Source organism: Lissotriton vulgaris, chromosome 5, assembly GCF_964263255.1.
Source record: "Lissotriton vulgaris chromosome 5, aLisVul1.2, whole genome shotgun sequence".
NCBI classification, from domain to species: domain Eukaryota; kingdom Metazoa; phylum Chordata; class Amphibia; order Caudata; family Salamandridae; genus Lissotriton; species Lissotriton vulgaris.
The window spans coordinates 737,332,822-737,345,758 of NC_141693.1; positions in this window are offsets into that span (position 1 = coordinate 737,332,822).

Sequence of the window (12,937 nt, forward strand, 5' to 3'; positions counted from 1 at the left end):
CTGCATTTGCTAGATATCTGATATACAGACACCAAGAAGGGTTATAATTTAGGAAGACATCCGCAGGGATGTTATCCGTTCCAGGGGCACAGCCTGGTGTGATGGTATCTAATGCCCTATCCACATCTACTAGTGTGAATATCCCACTAGTGAAGAAAAATATGGTCGATCGGATCGATGTTCTGTTCATCATCCAGGGGAGCATACTGGGGTTTAAAATATTCCACCCATAGATAATGGGCAACATTATTCTGCGGGGGTTCCGTTATCCCCCCTGTCCCACTTATACGTATCCCAAAACGCTTTAGGATTTCCTGACATGCATGCTTCCTTGAGCTCCTGCCATCTTGCCTGGTCCCAGAGTTTTTTTGCTTCTTTGACTGCTTTTCTATAGGAATCCCATGCCCGCCTTACTTTTACTGGGTCCCCTGCACCTAGGGCTAACCCCAATGCCCTCTGTGAGTGGCGACAGTTGTCATTGAACCACCCAACAGCTTTCTTATTCCTGCCTTTCCTATTCTTAGCAGGTTTACAGAAGAACAGTTTTAGTCGTTCAAAAAGCGCAGTATGCATCTCGGTAGTATGAGACAAGAAAAGCTGGCTTCCCTCACTGGTACCCCAGACTTCTAGTACCCTGTCTACCTCATCATTCATAGCTAACAACAATTCTGGGAATTCTGAAATGTTTCTCCATTTTAGGTGTTGTGTGTCATTAGTCAGTGCCAACTCACTAGCCCCTGCCTCTACCCTAATGGATGGGGCTTCTCCAAACAACCCAGCCGTTTTAACAATAAGTGGGTTGTGATCGCTTTCAACTCGAATAACAACGGCCATATCCCTTACAAACTGCCAAAGTGACAAACTTACTAACACATAATCGATATGACTCGACCTGTGACCATTGTTGAAGGTGTCAGCCCCCATCTTATCGGACAATGTTCGCCCATTTACGGCCCTCATCTGTTGCCCCATACACATTCCTTTCATTTGAATGGCCGCCTCTGACCATTTTTTAATTGGCTCAGTCTCAAAGATAGGTATACCCCATTTCTACATCTTCATCCTCCTTGAGGCACTGATCCTCCGCCCCTAGGGGTTCAAACGTGGTGTTAAAGTCCCCCACGACCATCGGACTAGTGTTCCTCGGCATGTCATCCAACAACCTCTCCAGGTCAGCTACAACATCCGAACATCGCCCACCAATGAGGCCTCTTGCATAGACGTTAAAAATATACAATCAAGGACTCTGCTCTGAGAAGATTTTTATCGCAAGAATATTAATATTATTTGTGGTTATTTGAGCTACTTTGCACAGCAGTGCCTGCCGTACCCAAATCACCAAACCCCCCACTGCACGGCCCTTCACTTGTCTTACCGCTGGAACCTGGAAAGTAAGATACCCCGGGCGAAACACAGGCTCTACCGCCCATGTTTCTTGAAAGAGACATAAATCGTAGGCTTCAATGAAGTCTGACCATTCAGGAAGTGTTAGTTTGGAGCCCAACCCTGCGATATTCCAGGATAATAGCATCACAGTAGAGGGCCTATGAGTACAGAAGTCCACTGTTGTAGGGCCGCCATCCTGGGTAGGGGGCGGACCAAGACTCGTGGTCAACCCAGTGGTCGGTGCGAATTCGTTAGCCCCATTTCCACCAGGGGATTTTAAACTACCATCAAAAGGGGCTTTATTCACTGTAGTCCTGCCAGGTGGGTAGATAATTAGGCTAGGATCAACATAGACCAAATCACCCCTTCTTTAGCCAGTATTATGGGGATTGGGACCTTTGGGAGCACATGCTGGAGCTTGATAATCGGGAGTGGTTTGATGTCAATCACACTCCTCTAGGCCAGATAAAACATCGTACGTATTCGATGTCGAGACACCAAAACCCCGCAGGCCTCTGAATAAACCCACTCCCTCCTACCTGGGCACTCAAAGGACCTCTGGAGGAAGCTGGATAAAAAAATGTTACGGGAATTGATTTAATCAGGGAATCCGTACCTTGATGTTGCCAGCCACAAATATACTCAACAGCTCTGGTATCCCTGAAATTAATAATAATACTATCACCCTTAAAGGTTTTATGACTTGACCCAACACAATTCACCCTTCTAGCAAATAGGATTTCAGCCGAAACCCCAGGGGGTAAAGTCCGATTCACATTGAGCCAATGGATACACTTATTTTTTAGATCTGTATAATCCTCACGTTGACCTAATCTCAGTGAGGAAACCCCCGTCAAAATACACACATATGGAGCGGAGGCCGGGGGGAGATCTATACATGGAAGACAGAATGAAGATACATCATTGGATGACCTGTTACAGCTGCCTGGGTATTGGGGCACTAAATTAGAACCACCCACGCCTGCTCCCTTACCACACGGTAGTCGCGCTCCATTAATACCACACGAGCTAGTCTGGGGAATAGAAGCACTAGCAGTCTAGGTAAGGTTACTTTTCGGTACCGCTACCTGCACTGACTGTACTGGAGGATTAGGACTTAGAATAGCCTCGGGGACACCCACTGCACCATGCCCCATCCTTGCAGTGCCCACAGACCCCAGTCTTTGATTATCATTCTAGTACCAAATAGTAGCTCATAAGGAGTGACTCTGCCCACAGAATTTCTTGGCAGATTATTAAGACTACGTTGGACACTTATTAGATGTTTGACCCACCCATCACCCAAACCTAATACCTTTGCTGTTATGGATTGCTTTATATCACATTTTTTTCTTTCCACTACCGCATTACCCTCAGGATGGAAGGGACTAGAGTACCGCAATGCAACTCCCAAGCTGACCATGGCCTCCTTGTAAGCCCTAGAGCTAAACGCAGGACCCTGGTCAGAATGTAGCGTGCCAATTGCGTATGCGCCGATAAAGACTCGCAGATCCTTTATAATAGTTCTGGCGTGAGCCGAGCGCTGGGGCCACATCCAAATAAATTGTGTGCATCAATCCACTGCGACCATGATGTATTTATAGTTGCCATCCCATGTTAAGGGACCACAATGATCCAGATAAACACACGCTAGTGGTTTAAGCAAAAAAAAATTGAGAAACTTATCACAGCACTCCTGTAGGCTAGTAATTCTAGCAATTAGGGCATAAGTTATAGACCCTCAATGTATTAGAACTCTACTGCTCGTAGAGTATTTTAAAGGAAAAACAATTGACAAGGTTGCATTCAGTAAGAGATATCAAAACAAAAGGGTTTCACGATATAGTCCACTTATTTGGTTTTCTTCAATCTTTATTCTTTCAATTCCATAAAACAGATGTTCGCAGCAAAATTTAGATATCACCAACACGTGTTTCGTCCTACACAAGGACTTTTTCAAGGCTGGAAAATTACAAAACAATGTACAATGTGATAACCAGTTAAAAAATATATATACACACAATGTGATAACAACTTTTGTTTTTAAAAAACACATATATACACAGTGCATTTACATATACTGATATTGCCTCCAATATACGTAACAACATACCACACCAGGTATGCACAATATTAAAATATCACACAAAAATATCTCAAAGTGCTAAAGGGATGTCTTTACGTTAGAAAAGGATCCCTATGGGGCAAGAGACATTGCTTGTGACAGGTGTAATTTATATATACAGTTTAAAACATATACTTGTATGTACACACCCACCATGAGCACGGCGAGCTGAGATGTGTATTGAGCATCACGTTATGAACAGAATGAACCGTGATTTAAGGATGAGACTTCATATCTGAGGAGATAGAGCACAAGAAAAATCCAGATTAGGAATCTCAAAACCACCGATGCATGTGTCCAAATGAACAAATGACCTAAGATATTAGGGCCATTAAGCAGCTATATAATAAGGTTGCACAGTATTAGTGAAGCTTGATGACTGAATGTAGGGGTAAGGCCACTGCTTTAATACCAAAGAACAGGTCTTTCGTGCTTGTGCGGATATATATGGCACATGTCCAGGAGATTTGATAGGTAAGTGTATAATATACACTTTTACTTTAAGAAATGGTGCTATCAATGCGCATGTTAAAAGTTTCAAAAAACCACCTGTGACTATAAGTAATAGGAATACCAATCAACTCACCCAAACTATATGTGGCAAAGAGGGAGGTAGAGCAGAAATGCGAAATAAGGACAATTATCCTGTCAGTAGCAATAGTTCCAGTAATCGGATGCGACCCAGCTCATCAGCTGTTATCAAGCCAGTCGGGAAGAGAAAGAAATAAATATATCACACAATGTCCAAAAGTAATTTAGACCTCCTATAAGCTAAACAAGTAAGTGAGCAATAAGTCTGACCGTTGGGGGATGCTTTACTAGGTGGAGCAGGCCTATTATATTGTGGAAACAATTATGCAAGTCCCTCTCAAAAAAACGTCAAAATATCACATTTAGACTGAGAATACCCGTATATTATGTACGATGTGAGACGGTGAAGCTCACATAAAGAATCTAATAAAGCATCAGAAATAAGTGAATTAGCTCAACTCACCTAACAATATAATAAACGATAGGTCAGTAAACGTCCGATAATGATATTAGTTTCTTAAATGACGAACACTTCGAAGGTAAGCTGGTGTTCTCAATGAAGTAAGATTTACAACCATGATAAGTTGGTGCACTGAAACGACAAAAATAAAGTACTAGGTAAATAACCGGACTATTCCTGTTAGCAAAACGGTACCATGTAACGCAATGACTGGCGAACGCTTACCATAAGTATAGTTATCGCATTTCTTCACTCCAGCGGTATTCGTAACGCGAAGCGATGTGAGTCGAAAAGCGGCATTTTATGCTCGGGCCGCTGAATTGAATACGCCGCCACCCACATGGGCCAATCAGTAGGGGAAACTGAAGAAGGACTAGTCCATACGATAACAAGAAACCCGAGTGAAAATGGCATCCATTTTGGAGTGTCAAAAAACAGCACGAAAGGAACAACCGAAAGAATTTTAGATGCAAAATTAATGCGCATAGTTCTGGCCTAAAAGTATAGAATACAGCAATGAAATTTTATCATTTGGACACAAGCACCAGTACGTTAAGTTACCAAAAGGTTTGAATTGTTTCAATATATTAACCCGAATAATTTATGGTTTTAATCAGTCCATGGCAAACATGTTAACATGGGCTACAGTCAAATGTGAGAACATAGTAGGGCTTTTATATGTAAGCTTTTACCACCAAGAAAAGTATGTATATCAAGTATTATTAATAAAGCAGTGTGAACCTGAAGGTTAGTGTGATGTACAGTGCTTCAAAGTATTCCAATAATCAAGATACATCGTTTCTACAGACAGTTGAGCTTTCGTATGATAATAGAGAACAGATATATATATTCACATCTACAGATGCATATCAGAGTAAACAAAAAGATTAACAATAATCTGAATACATATAGTAATCTACTCTTTAAGAAACACATGAAGCTCGCGGTCAATGTTCAGACCCATGTCTACCGCTCGTAGTTTAATGAGCCATTGGGATTCACATTTTCTAAGTGCACTGGTTCTGTCCCCTCCTCTTGGATTAGCTTTCACTTCAGCGATACCATGGAATTTTATTGCAATTATTTCCGAACCAGCATGAGCTGTATTATAGTGAACCGCCAAAGGATAGCTTCTGTTACAGTTTCGAATAGCTCGTATATGTTCTTGAATTCTTTCTTTGAGAGGTCTAGTGGAGCTCCCAACATAAATCAGGCCACACTGACAAACTATGCAATATACAGTGAATTTTGTATTGCAATTTATGAATGGATTAATCTGATGGGTTTGTTTAGAGTTATATTTGAAGCTTTTCTTTTTATCATCAGCAAATTGGCAGACACAGCATTGGGTGCATTTAAAGAAACCTTTGGGTTTCTTTGGAAACCATATGTTGGTGTTTCCTGTTGGTACAGGTTCTTTAACAATAGATGGACTAATTTGGTTCCTAAGAGTTTGTCCTCGTCTGTACACAATTCTAGGTTTGTTTGTTAGATAGGATTCCAAATCTGGATCCATTCTAAGAATGCTCCAATGTTTGTTAATTGTCTTATACACCTGGTTGCTGTGAGAATTAAACTGAGTGATGAAAGCTACTTTCTCTGTAGTTGTTTTTTTATTATTCTTTTTCTTGGATTTCTGTTTGAGAGTTTCAGATCTAGCCACTTTATTGATACGATCATGTGCTTTATCTAATATTGCCCTATCATATCCTCTCACTGTGAAGCGTTCTTTTAGGTTACTTATCTCATTTTGAAAATCAGTATCACAGCTGCAATTGCGGCGCAGTCTGGTCATTTCACCATATGGAATTGCAGTAATCTGGGAAGAAGGATGAGCACTACTTGCATGCAGTACTGCATTGCAGGCAGTGCTTTTTCGATATAGTTTACTTTCCAGTTTGTCATTGTTTACAAATAGAGTAATGGGGACACGCCGAGAGGCGTCACCAGGCGCTTTATAAACTCCTATAATAATAATAATAATAATAATAATGTCCAGAAAGTCTACACTGCTCTTACTGTGGTGTGAAGTGAAGCTTAGATTATATGTATTGTCATTGATGTACATGGCAAACTGGTTAAGCGATGTTTCGTCGCCTCCCCATATTAGAAAGATGTCGTCTATAAATCGACACCAAAAGATGATGTGATTTGACAATTCAGGGGGACCATTTTTCCAGATATGGAATTCTTCAAAGAATCCCATATAGATATTAGCAAAAGAGGGTGAAAATTTGGCCCCCATTGCAACACCTAAATGCTGTTGAAACCATTGTTTATTATGGACAAAATAGTTGTTATTTAGGGCAAAACGGGTAAATTCCAAGATCATTTCAGTGCGATAATATAGAGTTGCATCACGTTTAGCAAGAAAATAAGTTAGGGCCTCCATACCTTTATCAACTGGAATGCTGGTGTATAGAGCACAGACATCTAGTGTCACCAATAAGGCATCATCCATCCATGTTAGATTTTCTAGTTTGTTAAGGAGGTCTTTGGTGTCCTCTATGTATGAGGGCAGATTAGTACAATAGGTTGTAGTGTAATATCTATATACTCGGAGATATGTTCTGTGGCACAGCCTATTCCTGATATTATGGGTCTTCCCGGAGGTTTGGTCATGCTTTTGTGTATTTTGGGAAGAATATATATGTAGGCTGCCATAGGATTAGGGTTATATAGATATTTAAGTTCTGCATCAGACAGGACTCCTGTGCTGTGCCAATATTTTAACATTTTCTCCAAACGAACATTGACTTCAGATGTAGGATTGGCTGCAATACAAGTGTAGGAAGCAGTGTCCATAAGTTGTCTATCTATTTCTGCAAAATAGTCACTTTTGTCCATGAGGACGATATTACCTCCTTTATCGGCCTCTCTGAGAACGGTGCTGTCATAACCACATAGTTGTTTAAGGGCTTTCCTTTCCTGAGTACTTATATTATCACATATTATGGTGGAGGACCATTTGACCTTGTCTTCTAGTTTGTATAGTTCAGCTGTGACTGCTCTAAAGAAACAATCAATCAAATTATCATGCAGAAGTTGTGGAACAAAAATAGATTTGTTTTTCAAACCACTATTTGTTGTAAAATTATCATCAATGCCCAAATCCATCATAATCCACTGCGACCATGATGTATTTATAGTTGCCATCCCATGTTATGGGACCATAATGATCCAGATAAACACACGCTAGTGGTTTATCTGAAATCATAAGGGGCGTTTGTGCAGGACGTTTCACTGTGGAAACTTTCATTTTCTGCCAGATTTCACACTCCAGTACATAGTCTCTAGTTTGTTTCCTCATGTGTGGCCACCAGTATCTCTGTTTTAATAATGATACAGTGGCGGAAACACCTGCGTGTGCAGAAGCGAGCCCTTCATGTGCTGCCACGATTAGTCCTAACCTGTGTTCCATGTTTGGTATTGCCCTATCCCCCACTCCAGGGATTCGAGCAAAAGGAACATTGTTTGCATCAGTTTTATATGAGTACTTTACTGGAAAGCCTTTCGGGAGTGTCTTACCACTGCTTTTCATTGAAGCAGTAACAGCTTGCATTATTTCGTGGTCTATTTTTGTTTTTGACCGGGTGATAGCAGCTACGGAAGCCGTTCGCACAGCTGACTTTGCGGCTTCATCAGCCAATGAATTCCTTGCAACGTGAACGCCATCACGTTGATGACTCAGTGTATGTATCACGTGAGTCTTTTGTAGTTCTTTCTGTAAAAGACCTACTTGTTCCCAGAGCAACTTATGCTTGATTGTGCCACCTTTAGCGTCTTTGAAGCCGGTTTGAACCCAGTTCTGCAGATACTCATTCTAAGACTGGACGCAGTAATACGAATTGCACACTATTAGTGTGGGGAATTCGCGATCGGTATTTTCAAGCGCCATCTTGAAAGCCTGTAGTTCAGCTCGCTGAGCTGGACAGTCTCCGAGTGATTGAGTTTTTGTGACCATAGGTCTAAATTTGCCTTCGCGCCAGCGACCTTTAACAATCGTGCACGCAGCACTATAGGCTTGTTTACCCCCAATTGCGGGCTATGCTGATCCGTCTGTATATAATATACAGCCGTAATGTTCAAGGGGCAGAGTTTCGGTCGGCAGAGGACATTCATGTTCATACTGGAGAAAATCTTGTGTTTTTAATTTCGGATCAAAAAAAAAAAACATATTTAACGTCTGTTGAAGCAAGAGAGTTAACCCATTGTATCCATCTTGGATGTAAAGCTTTTGTATTCAGGATGCTTGCCTTTGTCACTGCCTCTAAGGCAGGTACAGGTGTAACAATCATATGTCTGCCCTGTGCGAGAGCTCTCTCTCTTGCTACAGCAGTTTGAACTGCTGTCAGAATCTCTTCAGTTGAAGTAAATTTCATTTCTGCTTGTGTGTACAAGTGTGATTTGTAAGCTATTGGTACCGTTTCCCCTTCATTAACCCCTCCCACACTAGTGATGGAACCGCTACATCACGCCCCTCGGGTGGACTGTGCTGGTGATGGAACGGGTCACGGCCCGCTCACCGCGCCTGCGCGGCGCTGATTTCACACCTGCGCAGCGCGTTCTATTAAGCGGGCGGGCCGTGACGGAACCGTTCCATCACAAGCACAGCTCACCCGAGGGGCGTGACAGAGAGGTTTCGTCACCAGCGTCTTAGTGCCGCGTGGCCCCCCCGCCCCTTAGCGCTTTTCAGCGAAAGGGTTAAAGGTCAGGTACGTGAATCCGCATCTCCCTGGGATGATTCGGATTACAAGGTTGCGCATGTTTTCGTGTGTGTCTAATTTTGTTTTTGTTAACATGTCTGTCCGGACTGAACGCAAAATTTCGGTGTGTTTTTGAGTCCAATGTGTTTGTTTGAAATCAGGTTTGATTAATTCCTAGAGAGGTTTAACCCTCTCTGTGTAGTTCAGAACGTAAGTTCTTCCAAAATTCAGGAAACCTAGAATGGACTAAGTTTTTCAGCGTCTTTGGAGGTTGGAGCAGCGCACATTTCTCTAGAAAGTTTGCTGCTAGGCTGCTCTCTTTACTTGACAATTCATATCCCAAGAATATGACATTGAGGTGGGCAATTCTTGATTTTTTTAAATTGAATTTATACCCTTCAGAGGCGAAACCAAGTATTATGGTGTTCACCCTTTTTAAGTGTACCTCCAAACTATCATCCATTAGATAGATATCATCGACATAAGATAATGCCTCATCATCGTATTTGTGGAGTAACTCTGTTACTCTTGCTGAAAATAACCCCGGGCTATTCTTGAATCCCTGGGGCAGACGAAAGAATTGTTTCTGAGTTCCCATTATTGAGAAAGCGGTCAAATGCCTGCTTTCTGGTGAAATGTTTTGACAGAAGAATCCATTTGAGATGTCTAATGTTGATTTATATTTTTTGCGCACGATGTTATTCATTGGTGCTGCACTATGTGAGTTTTGTACTGCAAATATATAGCAGCAAGAGTTTAGGTGTCTGTAATCCAATACTAGACAATATGTATTGTTTGGTGTGGAGACAGGAAACAAAGGATTGTTCAATTTCAATCACCCCTTCGTATTCAAGTTGATTTAAAATCTCCCGGACTTGTTTTTTAGCTTCTTGCTTTACTGGGTACTGCCTTTGTGCAGAGGGCTGGTTTTTTAACTGGATTTTGTGGGGAGGCGAGTCCTCATCTCATCCTACATGATTTTTATATAGAGCTGGAGCCTGTGCCACTGCCCATTTTCTGGCATATGTATATATTTTATGGATTGGGATGTGATTTGAGAAGGCTGGCATAATTATATCTTCACCGTGTGGGCACAGAGGTGGCCAGTCTTGTTCAGCTAGAAGAATGTCATAGCCCTTAGAGAGCTTCTCCCAAAAGAGTGCTCTTATATTTCTTGTTATGTCCCATTTCATATAATTTGTGGGGTACACTAACCCTGGTGTCTGCAGTTTCGTCCTGAATGCATTCATTCATGTCCACTGTCTCCAGATGATCCTTCGGGATCCTGCCAACTATGGTTACTTCTGCTGCGCTGTCTAGCATTGTCTGAGCCCACTCCCCATTCTTGAGTTGTGTCCTCAAGATCCTCGGCATTTCTGATTTTTATTCTTGCTACCTTCTTTTTGGAAAATTTAGCTTTTTTACTTTGGTGAACGGATTCCTTGTCTTTGGACTGGACACGTTCTTCCTTGTGTTCAGACCGTCCTCATCTTTCCGATTTCTGTGTGGAAGTCTGAAAAGATCGAGAGGGACGTGTATCATTATCTTGATATCTGTCATGTTTTTTCAAATTATCCCTATTTCGAACATTACATCTTTTTTCACAGGGCTCTCTTTGGGGAGACTTGTCTCTCTGTTGGGGAGATCTCCCTCTGGGCTGAGAATATTTTTCTCTAGGAAGAGACTGTGTTTTACTCTCCCACTTCTTTGGAGTTGTGAGATTATTTTTAATAAATGCTTTTTCAGGATTTTAGTTGGGGTTTTAATGGTCTCCCCCCCCCGAACTATCTCTTCCTAATTCTTCAAAAGATTTTTCAATTAGTCTAGAAAGTTCAAATGGTCGGTCTGCTATATCTGTTTCCTTTAACTTTTGGCGTATTACCACTGATGCTGCTTCACCTCTAATGTTGGCTAATAATATAGCCGACACCTGTTTGAAATCTTTTAGTAATGTCATACCTAAATTTCAGGCTGGTTCCGGACCATATTCATTCTGAATCTGGCTCAGAACATCTGGTATCACCGCCATGGACGAAACACCATGTGTTTTTGTGTGGATTGAAGCAAATACTGTACCCCAAGTGGCACAGTCCTCCACATGCGGTGCAATCCTCACTGGTAAACAGGTTGTCAGAATATAGTTTTTTTCATGAGGTGTATTAATCGGGAAATTCAGCCTCTATTTGAGTGTTTTTTTGTGCTAGCCAAAACAGAATCTGTTCCCTTTTGGCAGGCAACTTGCCAATGACTGACTGTATAGTCTGAGGTATAATTTTTGTTTGTATTCCCCTGGTACGGGATGTGTTGCGGAATTTTTATTGCTGGTTAGACTGTTAAAGTCGGGAAGACATATTGAACCAATTGTCTGTGTATTTTAATTAAATGTTTCAGCTGTACTAAGAGTTCTCTATCTGACATTTCTTCAATGTCAGGATGAGATGTATAGCTGGCTAGTACTGGCCATGTAGCTCCTGGTCTACCTAGTGGACCGAGCCTGGTAATGTGATTTTGATGTTTTAGGGCACCATTAAACCAGAGCTGATGCTCCTGGTAAGTTAGTGGAATTTCAATGTCCTCAAAAGGAACATATTCCTCTGGAGGTTCCTCTGCTTTGTAGTAGTGGAACTCTTGTTACTGTATTTGCTTGTTGAAAAGTAATCCAAGAGTAGAATACCTCTGTCTGCCGATATTAGTGTGCCTCTATCACAAATATGACTTTACCACCTCTCGATGACACCCCATTTTCTATAGGTTTTATAGTTATGGTTTTTCTTACATTTGCCGGGATGTCTCTAGCAATTCTGAACAACTTATTTGAACAACTTCATTTATACAAAATCCTAGCAGTTAACCAAGAGAGAAGTCAAGAATATTCTGATCAAGAACACGTTCTTTGACATGTACAAGTCTCAAATAATGCCCTGATTTCTTTCATCTTCCCATCCTATTGTTCAGTTGTGCATCTGGTCTAACCTCCGACCCAACTGAATACCAAGATAAATATATCCTATAGCTGGCTAGGGATTGAAAGGGTCCTATCAGAAGACATCCTGCTGTAGCTTTATGAGGTCAGTGCCCGAAAGACCAATTGTCCAGGATGTGGATGACACAGAGAAGGATGAGATCAGCAATTATGCACTAGGCTACTATCTGTAATTATGACTGCAAGACAAGTCGGAGGTAGAATGCTAAAGCACTCTCAACCATTCACAGCATTAGAGTGAGTCTTTTTGAAAGGGGGTTGGAGTTTCAAAAACCCAGAGTTTCCTCAACAATAATCCATCTTCAGTATCAGATTCCCACATACAGAGTGCAGGTGAACAGGTTAAATGAGCTTCCTTCAGTGAGAAAGTCTATCGCTCTAATGTAAAACAAAACATGCCAGCCTCAAAAGCAGTCTTTTTCTCAGATGGAATTTTGCAAGCACCAGTATCTAAAGCAGGCTTTGTCAGCATTGTATGCAAAGTCAAGAGCAAAACAATGTAATTGCTATAGCTTCCATCCCTATGGAAATTATGTTCATGTGGAGGACCCCATTATAAGGTAGTATCTTCAGATGCTGTAAACTGTTTTTTTAATGTAACTAGTAATGATACAAAGTGAGTTTGACTTACCATGAAAATTGGTAAAATGATGCTTTTTGCTGGAGGGAGATTTTTTTTCTTGCTTCGTCTCAGCAATGCAGGGAAATTCTGTTGTGCAACACTGTCCCTGCTGGTCATTCAGTAT